Genomic DNA, 13,130 nt, shown 5'->3' with positions numbered 1-13,130 from the left:
GGATCCCAGGACTGATCTGAGTTATGCTCCGATGCGGAAATCCAGCTGGGCAAGCAGCTCAGCCATCACAGCAAGAGAGACCAGAGATGAGCCACAGCCCAGCATCTTGGACAGTTCCAGTACAGCACAATTCCTAAGTTTCCTAACTCTGCCTCTAAGTATTTTGGTTTTTTTTTTTCTCAAACATAAGAGATGAAAGAGTGATAAACTGCTCAATCAGCCAAATTCCTGCAGATGAGACAAGCGTTCAATAGGAGAAGGCAAGCTGTTGTGTGGAAAATCTTTTTCCTACTAAGTGAACACACTGGCTCTTAGCAAAGAACTGCAGTTCATTATTAGGAAATTAAGACAGGAAATTGAGGAATAAGGAAATTAAAACTGGCTCAGATTTTTCGCCCTGGATTTCATTAAAAAAAAAACCAAACACATTGTTTTGATCAACTTATTTATCATCCTTAGCAGTTGTGTGACAACAGTAACGCTTCCCAGGACCCCGCGGCACTCAGTGTATCTGTACGCTCAGCACCGCCTGCCTCAAACAGAAGGAGGGAAGAAGTCAATCTACAGCATTAAAACACCAATTTCACAATCTCTAAATTGCAATGCGCTGGAGCCAAATTGTTTTTCACTTGAATGACAAATAATGTTTACTCTATAAGATGTGCAGAAATGGGTCCTCGCTTAACAAAAAGTCAACAAATAGTGTAGGCAGACGTTATATCTCCAGTTTACGCCTGGGCAAAATACCATAAGCTGCGGGTGCTCAAACTACATTGGGAACGACCTCCTGTATGCAAAGCAAATGAAGACCAAAGCAAGGATGGCACAAAAAAAACTGATTTCATCCCAAAGTTAAATTGAAGAGCAATGTCAGAAACGTGAGGTAACCAACATGAAATGGTATCACATTCATTACAACAGCTAATGGAGATCTCACCTTCACGCAAGAATTACTGTTTCTGAGGAACAAACTCTGCTTGAGAGGAAAGCAGTCAGGTAATATTATACACACACCTCTTTAAAGAGGCAAAGTTCCACTGCACCACATAGCAAATAAATACCTACTTTGGCTGCTCAAGTTTGTGCTAAAACAACCTCACAAGCCTTTCTTTTATGCCTTTGAGCAGCCATAAACTTTCACATTGCAGTGTTGGAGAAAACAAAAATCAGGGTGACATCATTTGGAAGGCTCTTAGTTTGAGAACTTCTTATGAAAATCAAAGTCATGAAGCATTCTGGTTGGGAAAGGGACAAGGGAAATCCTACAAGTCCTCAGTGTGCCACTGCTCCTAGGGAAGGCACAGCCATGGCCACATGCAGGGACCATCCTGCTCCTCCCAAACTGGCAGAGAAGCCCCCAGGCCATCTCAGAATTTACTCAAACAAATCAAAGCCTAAAGAGAAAATTGATCCTGCATAACCCCATTACGGACATGTAAACACAGTGATAAGCAGTCCAGATTTTACAGTAACACGAGGCCTTTATCCAAATGGCATCCAGAGTTTTTACACAGCACTCAGACTGCCTTCTATGTGCTGACTGCATACATTAAATCCAAAACACAGCTTAAATGTAGAACATGTCATCAAATATGAAAAGGCTGTTCAACAAGTACCTTACAGAAGTATATGGATTAATACCTGGACAAAAAGATAGAGGCTGATTAAGTTGCAGCGCTTCACCTGCCTTAATGAGGCTGACTCTGCTGGGCTGCCCAGCTGCACAGACCTAGCGGCTTTTTTACAGGCTTTCTTTGCATAGGAAAAATCCATGCACAGCACACAGCTGAAAGGCATTGGAACAAACTGCCACTTCACCCCCCCAGACCAGCACAAACTAATAATAACAAGAAAACATAAACAGCTAGTAATCCCAATTTGTAAAGAAATACTACGCATACAGTTACCGAAAGCACACAGCATAAGAGCTGTTCTCATATAGATACAGCAACCCAAGCAGAAACACCAGCATTTAGAGGCACAAGCAAATCCGAACATTTAATATCCATTAACTTCTGATAGCATTCAAGGACTGTTAACAGAAGACACTGAACAATTACATCTAACCATTAACAAGGCTACTGATAACTCACTATTGGGCAGCAGAAAAGATCACATGAAGCAGCCTTAGACGACAAAATAACCAGGAAAAAGCAAAGTACATACCTAAAAACGTATTAGTAAAGCTCTCCATGTGCCCATGCCAGGGGAAAAGGCTGCAAATTAATCTCCCTGCTGAGATGGCTGAGCAGCAGTTACAGGGATCGGCAGCAACCAAGTGGGCATCACCCGGAGCACCCCGTGACTGTTACCCACAGAACTCAGGTTGGTAGTCTGAGCAAGAGACAAACATTAGAGCAAAAAGCAAGGGAAGCAGAGGAGTTCCTACAAAACAAACTGTCTGAGATCCAGAGAAAAACATCCAAGAACAAGATTGGAAGATTTCCATTAAGAACATTAGAAGGAAAGTACATACTTTCCTCTCATCTCATGCATACAAAGCCAAAGCAAAACACGAGCCCAGTGCTTTCACCATTACTAGAAGTTCAGAACTGACTGACTGGATTTGTCAACCCAGCTTCTATCTGTGCCACCCCTCTGCACCAGGGAACCAGCTCCCACACCCCTCCAGATTTTCACTCTAACAGTTGATGAATTAGTGCCTTTGAAAGCAGTCCACCCTCACTCAAAACCTAAAACCAATACAGAGATAGTAGCTAAACCAAGACTCAGGAGTTCAACAGCCATGAAGCAGATGCTCACAAGGCAAAGCCAATAACCCTGAGCTCAGCAGCTTCACACTAAGTGCCCATCAGCCAACTGCAAGCCTTGGGGATGTCAACGCATCTCTGAGACGAGAGCTTTTAACGCACTAAAATCAGCTCACTGTTCAGAGTAAAGCCAGGCTGGAATGATGGAATTAATCATGCTTGGACAACATGAAAAGTAGAAGAGAGAGCCTCCAAGTTTGTTGGGTTTTTTTTCCCCCTTAGGAAAAAAAAAAGTGAACTGCATAGAAGTGGTCACAATCAGCTCAAGAACAGTCAGTGTACAGCACAAGTGTTTCTGGCCAGGTCTATCAGCTCACGCTTTGTGTGGTTTTTCTTCTTGAGAGCCTTGGTATCTCCTAGATCTGCGTGCAGCAAAGCAGCACAAGCCACTGACCAAGTGCCTCCAAAAAGCCCCCCTGATTTACCTTGGTGTGTGCCCAGGGGTTTCATTAAAGAGAACTGCTCTCACAGTCCAACTCATCAAGAATTTCCAGATGGATGTTTCCTAAAGAAGGAGGGGCAATGAGAAAAGAATCCAAACACTAGTGGCCAAGCTTTAGAACACTTGAAAATGGTATTTTACTTAGAAGGTTAAGAACTTTGGGTCTGGCTTCAACACCAAAACCTAAGAATCCTACAGCTTTGGCACCCAAGGACTCGCCCTGACCCTCCAACTCTGCTGGGTGCCTCCACTTTTTCTTCAAGAGCACCTCCACAGCTTGGCATCCCCAATCCTCTATCAGCCAACATCTCATACACAAATCATTTGTCCTGACAGCCTTTCAGTCATAACATTGCACAAACAGAAGGCGTATATGAATAAATCACCAACAGAAACATCAGGTTTGGTAACTATGAAACATCACAACTGTGCAAACGGCTCAGCAAAGACAAGCGCTGAGTGGAACAACTGCAGCTCTTGCAGATCTTCCTCCTCCAGTACAGTTAAAAGGATTCTGGATGGATGCATAACAGCAGTTAACATGACGTGATGCCATTTGTACTTCCAGACTGATAGCAGACTATTAACGCTCGTGAGTTTATCAGTACAAATCTCAATCAATGAAAAAAGGAAGAGTGCTGCCTCCTGCACAGTAGAATAATCCTCCTGATCTTGTTAGGAAAGTTCTCATTCCTGATTCAATGTCTGCCTTGACTACACACTGTAAAGAACATCAGTTTGAAATGGGTAATTGACAGATCCCGATGCTGAGATGAGCAGTTCCTCTCCCAGACAAGCCGTGTCACTGTGAGGCTGCTGCCCTTCCCCTCGCTGCTGCTGCCATCCACACCAACACGTCACTGGGAAAAATGGAAGAACTTTTTCCAGTTTGAGTTTTTATCAACCAAGCCAATGTAAAATAATTTGCCATAGGTCTTTACTAACCCGGGTGACTTGATAGAATCAAACAGATCCAAAAAAAATCAAGCAAATTTAAATCAATCCATGGCCCCACCTCCCACCGCCACCCTCACCCAATGGTCACAAACACAACCCAGCCAAAACCTAACAAAGCAAGGAGCAATTCATTACACCAACTTGACTTAACTCCCGGACTTGAACTCCTAGACACAAAGACTCCCGAGCCAGCATAGAAAGACACACAGAAAGGAAGGAGGATGAACGACTGCAGCCCCAGTTTCAACTGCCAAGTTTCTAGACGAGCTTGGGCAAACCTCGCAGAGTTGCTTCAGAGAAGAGGTCACAACCTCCTCCCCTGTACCAGCAGTAACATCACACAGCACGCAGTCAGACTGCTCAGGCAGCCGCTCCAAATGAAGCCGAATATTTTTCTGCATCACCATTTTGAGCTGGATCAGCAAACAGGGAGTGACAAAAGAATAACTGCTTTTGGTGAAAGCACCACCAGAGCCATCTGCTGTGGTGGCAATGCCCCAGGGGGCACCTGAGAAGATTTAGCACCAGCAAGTTCATGCTCAGCCCTCTACAGAAAGAGAAAGGCAACAGGCTCCAATGTCATTTTGCAAAATCAAGACCCCTGGACTGAACAAGTACCTGTAGTTTCAATGTGATCACTGATGAAGGAACTTCAAAAAGCAAAATTAAAGCCCCAGTTTCACATAAGCTTAAACCAAACTACTATAGTAACATCTAATCTACTCTAAAAAATCAAAAAATACCAGGTCAGAGGGTCAGATGAGTGCAATTACATGAGCTCAGGCTGCCACAAGGATCCCTCACCATCAAGCTTCTACACAACATCTTTTCCAGTTAGAAGACTCATTTTTCTATAACTTTAGGACAACTTGGTGCTTTGGGTTTTTTGTTTGTTTTCATTCCTATATTACGCAGCTTCACCAATATTAGTAGCAGAATAAAGGCAGCTGCAGGCAGAATGCAGGCAGAACTCAAGAGCCCTATGGAGCGCTGAAGCAAGCCGCTAACAGCACTATTAAAGCTGCCCAACAGTATGTATTCCTTCTAGCCCCTATTACTGGGGAGCTAAGTACTTTTCCATGGATTTTTACTGTTATTTCAGCAAGCTCTTCACCCACCGCTCCCATTATAGGAGAAAGAAAAGTACTTAAAGATCATTCCAACACCAAGCAGCTAAACCATGCTATGAAATGCAATGCTGGGAGTCTCGTGAGTTCTGAGAGCCCAGCGTGGCTTCTTGGATTGTTTTTCTTCTTCCTCAACACATAATGCTGTCAGCTACCAGTGCAATGCCACAGGGATTTACAACACCAAAATAAGTAGATAAATGTGTCTGCTCTGCCTTGTTTACATGCACCTTCATCTTCCATGCATTTGAGAGCAGTAATAAGTGCAGAGAAGTCATTCCCAGGCTGAAGAATAAGTTGTCAGCTAATAAGGATTTAAATGTTTTATCTGAATTGCGATTCTTCTTTAGGCTTTAGAAAGAAAGAGAAGTTCTTTGATGTGTTATGTTTGGAGCTGTACACATCAGAGTTTTCACTGAGCCTTAAAACCAACACCTTCCTCAGCTACAGATGAAACAGTTCAGCGCCGCATTACCCAGGCTATCAAAACAACTTCAGAATCACGGGTAGGGACGAACACATCTCACATTTGTTCTTTTGGACTTTGCTCACATTATTTTTTGTATCCCTTCCATGAGATTTTTGCTAGGAAGAAAAAAAAAAAAAAAAAAGCAGCATTTCCACAGAGAATTGCCAAGAGATGAAGAAATGGAAAACACACTAACAAGCAGAAAAACAATACCACTGCTCTATGGTAACTATTAACTTCTGCATAATCGTAGAGAGCACGTTAGCAGTAACCATGGATCAATAAGTCAAATAGAAGTGATGAGTCAGAAATCCATTTCAGTATTTACACTTTTTCTCCAAGCCATAGCTGGAGTAGTACTCCGGCCAAAGGGAATGACTGTGCCTTCTGTCTCACCCCCCCACGCCGGACCCCAGCTGGAGAGGCAAGAAAGCCAAGAATGAAAACCACAAAACCAACACGACCAACATGACAGCCGGACGCTGTGGTGGTTACAAGCGTCTCCCAATGCAGACGGCTGATAGAGCAGCATTGACAAGACCCTCGATAACGCATTAACACACACACTGAATAGGAATCCGAGCAAGAGCTCCCTTATCACTTCACGGAGCACTAATGAGCAGGTTACATAAATCCACCGGGCTGAGGGAGCTTCAGAGCCGGGCTGCTGCGAAGCGGGGGCTCTCCTCTGAGGGATGCACCACGTCGCTCGCCAGGCCGGCTCGCTTCCATCAGTGCAATAAAATGAGTGAAGCGCATTGCAAACAGAAGCCGTGCTTAACCCTCCCGAAAACGAAGCTGGGCCGTGTCCGCCCGCCGCTCCCTCCGGCCCCAGCCGCACGCTGTTGCTCGCCCATCCCCGCCGCCTTCTGCCCGATAACAGCTCCCATTGTGCAGCTGCTCCACGCAGGAAGGCGAAGCCGAGAGCCGCGCTCCCAGGTGGGAAGACACGATCCTCACCTCGGGGGCCGCTCTAACAGCTCCCACCGAGCATCGAACCGAGCGCCGGGCGCCTCGGCCCCGCAGGATTCCCCCACGGTGAGGGCACCCCGCCGGGCCGGGGCCGAGGGTTGCTCGTCCCGCACCGGGGCCGCTACAAAGCGGAGCGGGTCGGGAGGCACCGGGTACCCTCGCGCAGACGCGGGGCCCGGCGTAGGGCTCGTGCAGCCGGCGGCGGCGGAGCAGGAAGAGCCGGGGACCGCTCGGCGAGGCCGGGGACTCCGGGGTCTCCCCACCCGCCGCCGGGCCCTCGCGGCCGCCCTCCCCGGCTCCACCTGCGCCGCGCGGGGCGCCCCACCCCGGCCCCGGCCCGCCGCCCCCTGCCCAGTGCTGACGCCGCAGGGCGTCGCCGCCTCCCTCGGCCCCTCACGTACTTCCCCGGGGCGCTGCCGCCCGCGGCCCCCACCGATCCCCTCGGGCTCCGCCGCCCCACGTCCGTAATCCAACCTCCCGCAGGGGCCCCGCCCGCGGCCCCTCGCCCGCCGCGGCTCCGGCCCGGCCTCACCCCGCCCCGCGGCCCGGAGGCGCTCACCTGCCGGCCGCAGCCGCCTCCCTCCGGCGCCTCCTGATCCGCCCGTCGCCACTGAGCAGCGCCGCCGCTCCCCCCTCCACACAGCGGCTCCGGTCCCCGCCGCCCGCCACGCCCACCCCGGCCGCCCATTGGCCGCCCGTCCCGTCCCTCATTGCCGGGCTGCCCGCGCGGCGCTTCCCGTCACGGCGCCGGCCCCGCCCCGCTCCGCCCACGGGCCCCGAGTGTTTTATTCACTCAGGGGCTTTGGCGCCCCCGCTCCGCTCTGCCGTTCCTGATTGGGTGAAGCGGTGCAAAGGGAGAGCCGCCATAGGACGACGGAGGTGCCAGCTGCGGCGCCGGGCCCGCCTCCCCGCTCAGCGTTAGGCCGCCATGGGGCGGGGGGCGGCTGCGGTGCGTGGGGCCGGGCCGAGGCGGGGGGCAGTGCGGGAATCTGCTCCCTAACCCCGAGTCGGGGCCTGGAGACCATCGGGCCCTGCCTTCCATAGAACAGCCGCGGGTTTTGCCGTGCCGCCGGCTTTCTTCCCTCCGTACAAAAGCGGTCACCCTGCGGGCAGATGTCAGCGGGGAGCTGTGCAGGAGGGAGGGCTGCTACAAAAGGTGCCGGTTTCTCCACAGACCTCCCGTCAGCTGGAGGCTGGGCTACAGTGTGAGCGGGCCGCTCTTAGGGCCCCAAATGTTGTCCCCTGGCCTCCTCCCCCAGTGCCAAGGAGCACAGGCGTGCCTCTGATGAGGATTTTACCTGGGCTGCCTGTTCCCAGCCGCTGTCTCCTCTCACCGGGCATTTGAGCAGCTACTTGATCCAAAACACAAGCTGAAAGAGGTCCTGGAGCATTCCGCTGCCAAGTAAATAAGTAAAAATAAATAAAAAACAAACACAACACCTCAGGAAACTGAAATGGAAAGATTACGTAAGGTTACTCTGTATCATTAGCTCTCTATCTCCTCCCTGCATGCACCAGTACCCCTTGCTCCTCTTTGTTCCTGAATCAAGCAAAGAAAGAATGACAAAGCATACAGGCTATAACGTGAACTGACATAAGGGAACTGGAATCGGTGCTCATTTCAAAACATGGTGTGCAAAAATCATTTACACTGGAGGTGCTGGGACAGAAGCTGGAGGATGACACAAACTCTGAGTTTCAGACTGACACTGTCCCCCCAAGTCACCACATGTTTGAGAATAAAACAGGAGAAAAAACACATATTTATTCTTCCATCTCACGTCACTCTGCTCAGAAAGCAAAACCAGAGCAGATAGAAGCTCTCCTTCTTACTGCTGCCTCTGATACTTGCAGAGTGCTGCTCTCAGACAGCAGCACAACACAGTGATGTTTCACCAGTGTCCCAGAATAACCAGGCAGACATTTCTACCAGCCCTAACATCTCTCGTGCAGTTACAAAAGCTGGAATCATTTCTGACCTGGCCTACCTCTTAATACGTTGCATTCCCCATGGCTTTAGGTTAACTCTTTACAATTTTCGCTACCTCTGGGCCCGTGACAACGTTTTTGATGAAATATGGTGCATTACACTTCAATTTCTAAGCAAATTCTAAGCATCTTTGTATTATAAAGACACTCTGCTCTTAACTGAGAATTACCTGAGGACAGGTAAAGAGAAGGATAAGACAACCTATTGTAACTGACGTTCCTGTCTATGCCTCAGCTGTATGTAGCTTTTACAAATATTTATTAGAGATTGAATTTAATTCATTGCAATATTACTTGCCCGCTCAGCTATTTGCATCTACCCAACTCCTCATATAGTCATTGGTGACCAGAGGGAAAGGGGTGGCTTTGCTGGGAAAGGAAGATGACCCTAGAAGCCACCTTAACAGAACCAGCTGAGCACCCAACACAGCAAACGTCACATTTGTTACACTGACCTGTGGGTCTCCCCCTGTACAGTTGGTCTTCATGCACAGAGTTGCAATGAAAATTAGTTCTCCGAGGCCTCATATTGGAAGCAGGGCTTCAGGGTGCTTTATTCTTTTTTTAGTAACAAAGAAATGGAAGAGACATCATAGCACATCAAAGATATCCAGCCCTACTGCCCCTTCCCCACCTTTTAAGAGAAGAGCATTCTGTGGGTAATATGCTGGATAATGGAGCTGGCTGTGCCCACGTGCTCCTGATAGCGGTACCATTTTAAACGAGATCCTTTCTGGTCTCACTGAGACAGCAGGATAGTCTGCTATCCCCTAAGGAGCTGAGAGTATATTACACACGCGCTCATGATAATACAAACTCCATGTCCTCAGCGCAGATACCCAGAGGCTTAACATCATTCCTTCCTATTGGCTACCTAAAACAATGTTGGCGATTAAATCTCCCTTCTCTAATCGCACTGTAACACTACCCCTTCTAGGAACAAGCCATACCAGTATAAGTACTACAACATAAGCATTTTTACCTTGCTATAACTGCACTCACCCCACAGGAATTCCACCTTTTTGATAACAGAGGTAAAACGCGAGAGCTTGTTTGTGCAACTGAGCACTGAAAATGTTCAAAGCCATTTCAAAGAGAGTGCCTCTAGTAGCAATACAAATCCACTACGGGAAGCAGAAACCAAAGTGTTACACACAGGCTTTCTCCTGTTGTTCAGTGAGCAGACCTGAACAGTATGGTTTCTAAACCAAAACATCCTGTTTGTATGGACATTGCCATCTCGGTCATGCTGCATCAGAGGTAAGAGAGTGATTTCAGAATGCCTCAGAAAACAATCAGTACAGCTTTTGGGTGGTTTTTTTTTTTGCATGGAAAGATGAGATGAAGATTTTTGCATGTTTTCTGAGAATGAGAAATGTATCACAGAACCAAGTGCTGAATGGCGCTACTATACGTCACAACTGCTACGTGTTCCTTTGGAAATAGTGGGCACACATATCGGTAATGTAAAACACTGCAGTTGCCATAATTAAGAAGGCTAGGAATCTGAATAGTAAGAATTCTTTATAATCTTTCTTGTACAGAGAAGCCTCACCCAAACAGCTTGCTGAGAATCAGCTCTGCACACTGCAAAGCATATTCTCTACCACCAGACACACAGTGCGTGCAGAACAGTCTGACTATCCCTTTTATCTCCATTATCTGTGTGTGAGTAATCTTACAGGGCAAATACTTCATTCTGATTCTCTTTGCTTCCATTTTATGATGTGGATTTTCATGGACGTTTACCTTCCTCCTCCTGCTGAAAAGCAAGAAGATTGGAGTCTCGGAGTCTGCAGCTTTGTGTTTAGTCACTGCCCACGGAGTCACTGCAGATGGTATCTGCTCAGCGCTACCAAATGCTGGATGACATATATTAAGAGCACAAAAACCCTCATGAAATTGCTTTCAAAATACTTACCAAGTGAGCCCTGTAATCCCGGTAGGAATGAGGTGACAGCTCAGTAGAAGGTCCTACTCAAATATTTTATGTAATTTCAGCTTCAGAGTGTATTTTAGTGTCACGTGGGATGTATCTGTGCTTCCAGTTCCCTCCAAAAAGATAATGGTGTAGAGCAGCCTGGACCTTGTCATTATTATTTTTATAAACTCGTTTTAATTGGACTATTGCATGGCAGGGAAGGCTTATCTTCTCAGTGGGGCTCTGTGTGCCAGAGAACCGGGATTAAAGACCGCAACCAGTCACCGAATAAGAAAATCACTGAGAAGAGAGAAACAGCTGGAGATAGGCCAAAGTCTCTGCCAAGAGATGCTTCAGTGAGTGAGTGCATTCACTCTGATGAGCGGCCCAGAGGACAGCTCTTGAGAAACAGTTCCTGAATTAGCTTTTAGTCTTGTTATCTGGCAGTGAACTTTATAGCTTTCACAAAGAGGAGCAGGCTTCACAATCCTGCCCAGTGTCCTTCCAGCGATGGCACACTGGATGTCATTGGGGCTGTATGAGAAAGGCTGTCAGGGCTTTAGTTGAGGAAACCTGTTAGTGAAGGCTTGAAATGTTCTTTTTCCTTACTGGGTATTGCTTTTGGCACAAGAACAAAACTGACAGTGTAAAGAGGAAGGCTGCCAGCAAAATGATCATGAGAAAAAGGATTAAACCCAGTTTAACTTTCTAAAAGTGCCCGATTTACATTAGCAGTTTGCCAGGGACAAAGTGAATGTTCTGGGCAGTGCACACTGTGGTGAACAGAGAGGTGAAAATTGCAGAATAAGCCTCACCGTGTGAAGAATTTTGCCTTTTCCACTCAGGAGAGAAGACTGACCGTAGCTGCGCAGGATCAGGCCTTACGTGAGCTGCTCTTCAAATTTAAGATTTCATTTATTTGGATCATGAGTGGTAAAAAGGTAAAACATCAAATAAGCCCTGCATCTCTTTGAGGCGCCATTTCCTTACTTCATCTGAACTCATTTGTGGCTCTTTAATGAGTTGTATTCCGCAGATTTTTTTACATCCTCTTAAATAAAATGTGTGTGGCTCTTGGCAACGCGGCCTATATACTGATAACATCTGAGTGACTTTGTGCTAAATTCTAATTAAGACTTTTAATTGAGCCTCCGGTTGCTACTACGTCTATGCGAGCAGCAGCTGGGGACCACCTAATCATGCAAAGATCTGAGCTACTTTCCTTATGTTTATTTAAAGAGCTTTACGTGACACTCTACTCTCTTTATGACAAATTCCCTTGAAATATTGGACAATGAATGGAAACAGCATGGAGACCTTTTGGCTATTCCTAGACAACCACCCGAGTACTCTGTAAGCGATATTCAAGCTCTCTCTCTTTGCGTTTTAGGTCAAAATCCTTTCTTATGTGGCACAGAAAAATAGCAACACGCTTCTTTCTTGAAAGCCTTTACTATTACAAAGGCTCAAATGTCAGAAGAAATATGTTACACAGGTCTCACTACCCTTATTTGCTATCGCATCCTTCACTTTGGGACTCGGTTACACATCAAGAGCCCCAATGGCAGTCATCTGACAGCATTAAAAGGGGACGTTTGTGCCAAGATCTGAGCCCCAGAGTGAGACTTTGAACCCACAGTTCTGGTAAACACCAGGACAGCACTGCAGGACTCGGTGCTGCTGCTCAGAGCAGCTCGGGTCAGGCTTCGCACAAGCGCCCAGCTTCTGAGAATCGTTTACACTTGAGTAAATTAAACAGTAACACAAGTAACACCTCACAAGCCCGGAGCTTTCAAAGGTCTTTTCCCCCCCCAAAGCCTACTTAGCCGCGCTTACATACAATTCAAGCATACAACAGCCAAACTTCTACCGTATTTCAAAGCCGCTGCATCTTGGTTTAGTGCAGGGCCCGGCTCCGCTGATACGGTTTCAGCTGATAAGATTATTCTGGTAAGCGGGGCTTAACCTTGGGAAACAAAGAGCGGTTTGAAACGCAGCGCTCACCCTCCCTTCCCTCCCAGCACACGGACGCTCAGCCCGCTTTCACTTCCCCTCCCATCTGGATGCCACCCGCAGCACTGACCGGCCCGAGGCCATTCCCCACAGCGCACAGAGCCGAGCTGCGCTGCCACCTGCCGGCACGGCACGGAACTGCGTGAGCTCGAGCCGCTGCACCGCTGCGCTCTGATGACGCTTTGATAACGCTCTGATAACGCTCTGATAACGCTCAGGCACCGGCCTCGGCAGTGCCGACGGGAGTCATGACGGCGTCAGGTCCGAACCCTCCTTCCAGCCCAAAGCCGTTACGCTGCGTGGCGCACGCTACCGACTTGCACGTGTCCTGTGAGCATTAGCTGCTTGTTTACGGGCAGTAGAGGCGGCACGGCGCCGATATTCAGGTCTACTGGAGGGTAATGGCAGCTTTATGAGCCAGCAGCACGCCTGGGTGACTGCTCCAACACCCGGGGCTGGCAGGAGGCTC

At 48.0% G+C, this 13,130-nt stretch overlaps 1 protein-coding gene across 26 annotated transcripts in view; it reads right to left on the bottom strand.

Moving 5' to 3' along the window:
- NUMB (NUMB endocytic adaptor protein) overlaps positions 1-8,234 on the bottom strand; it is an 87,054-nt gene extending 78,820 nt beyond the window's left edge. For 15 of the 26 annotated variants that reach the window (XM_015864604.3, XM_085548923.1, XM_085548927.1 and 12 more), the window contains exon 1: positions 7,298-7,350. The gene's annotated coding sequence lies outside the window, so the exon portion shown is untranslated. Of the gene's footprint in view, positions 1-6,726; positions 7,030-7,139; positions 7,351-8,036 lie in introns of those variants that run through there. The other 11 variants (XM_015864609.3, XM_085548914.1, XM_085548925.1 and 8 more) reach the window with 7 other exon arrangements.
- Positions 8,235-13,130: the final 4,896 nt, after the last annotated feature.

Source organism: Coturnix japonica, chromosome 5 (assembly GCF_054131305.1).
Source record: "Coturnix japonica strain WE chromosome 5, WE-NBRP24, whole genome shotgun sequence".
NCBI lineage: Eukaryota > Metazoa > Chordata > Aves > Galliformes > Phasianidae > Coturnix > Coturnix japonica.
This window is presented reverse-complemented; position numbering and strand designations above follow the sequence as displayed.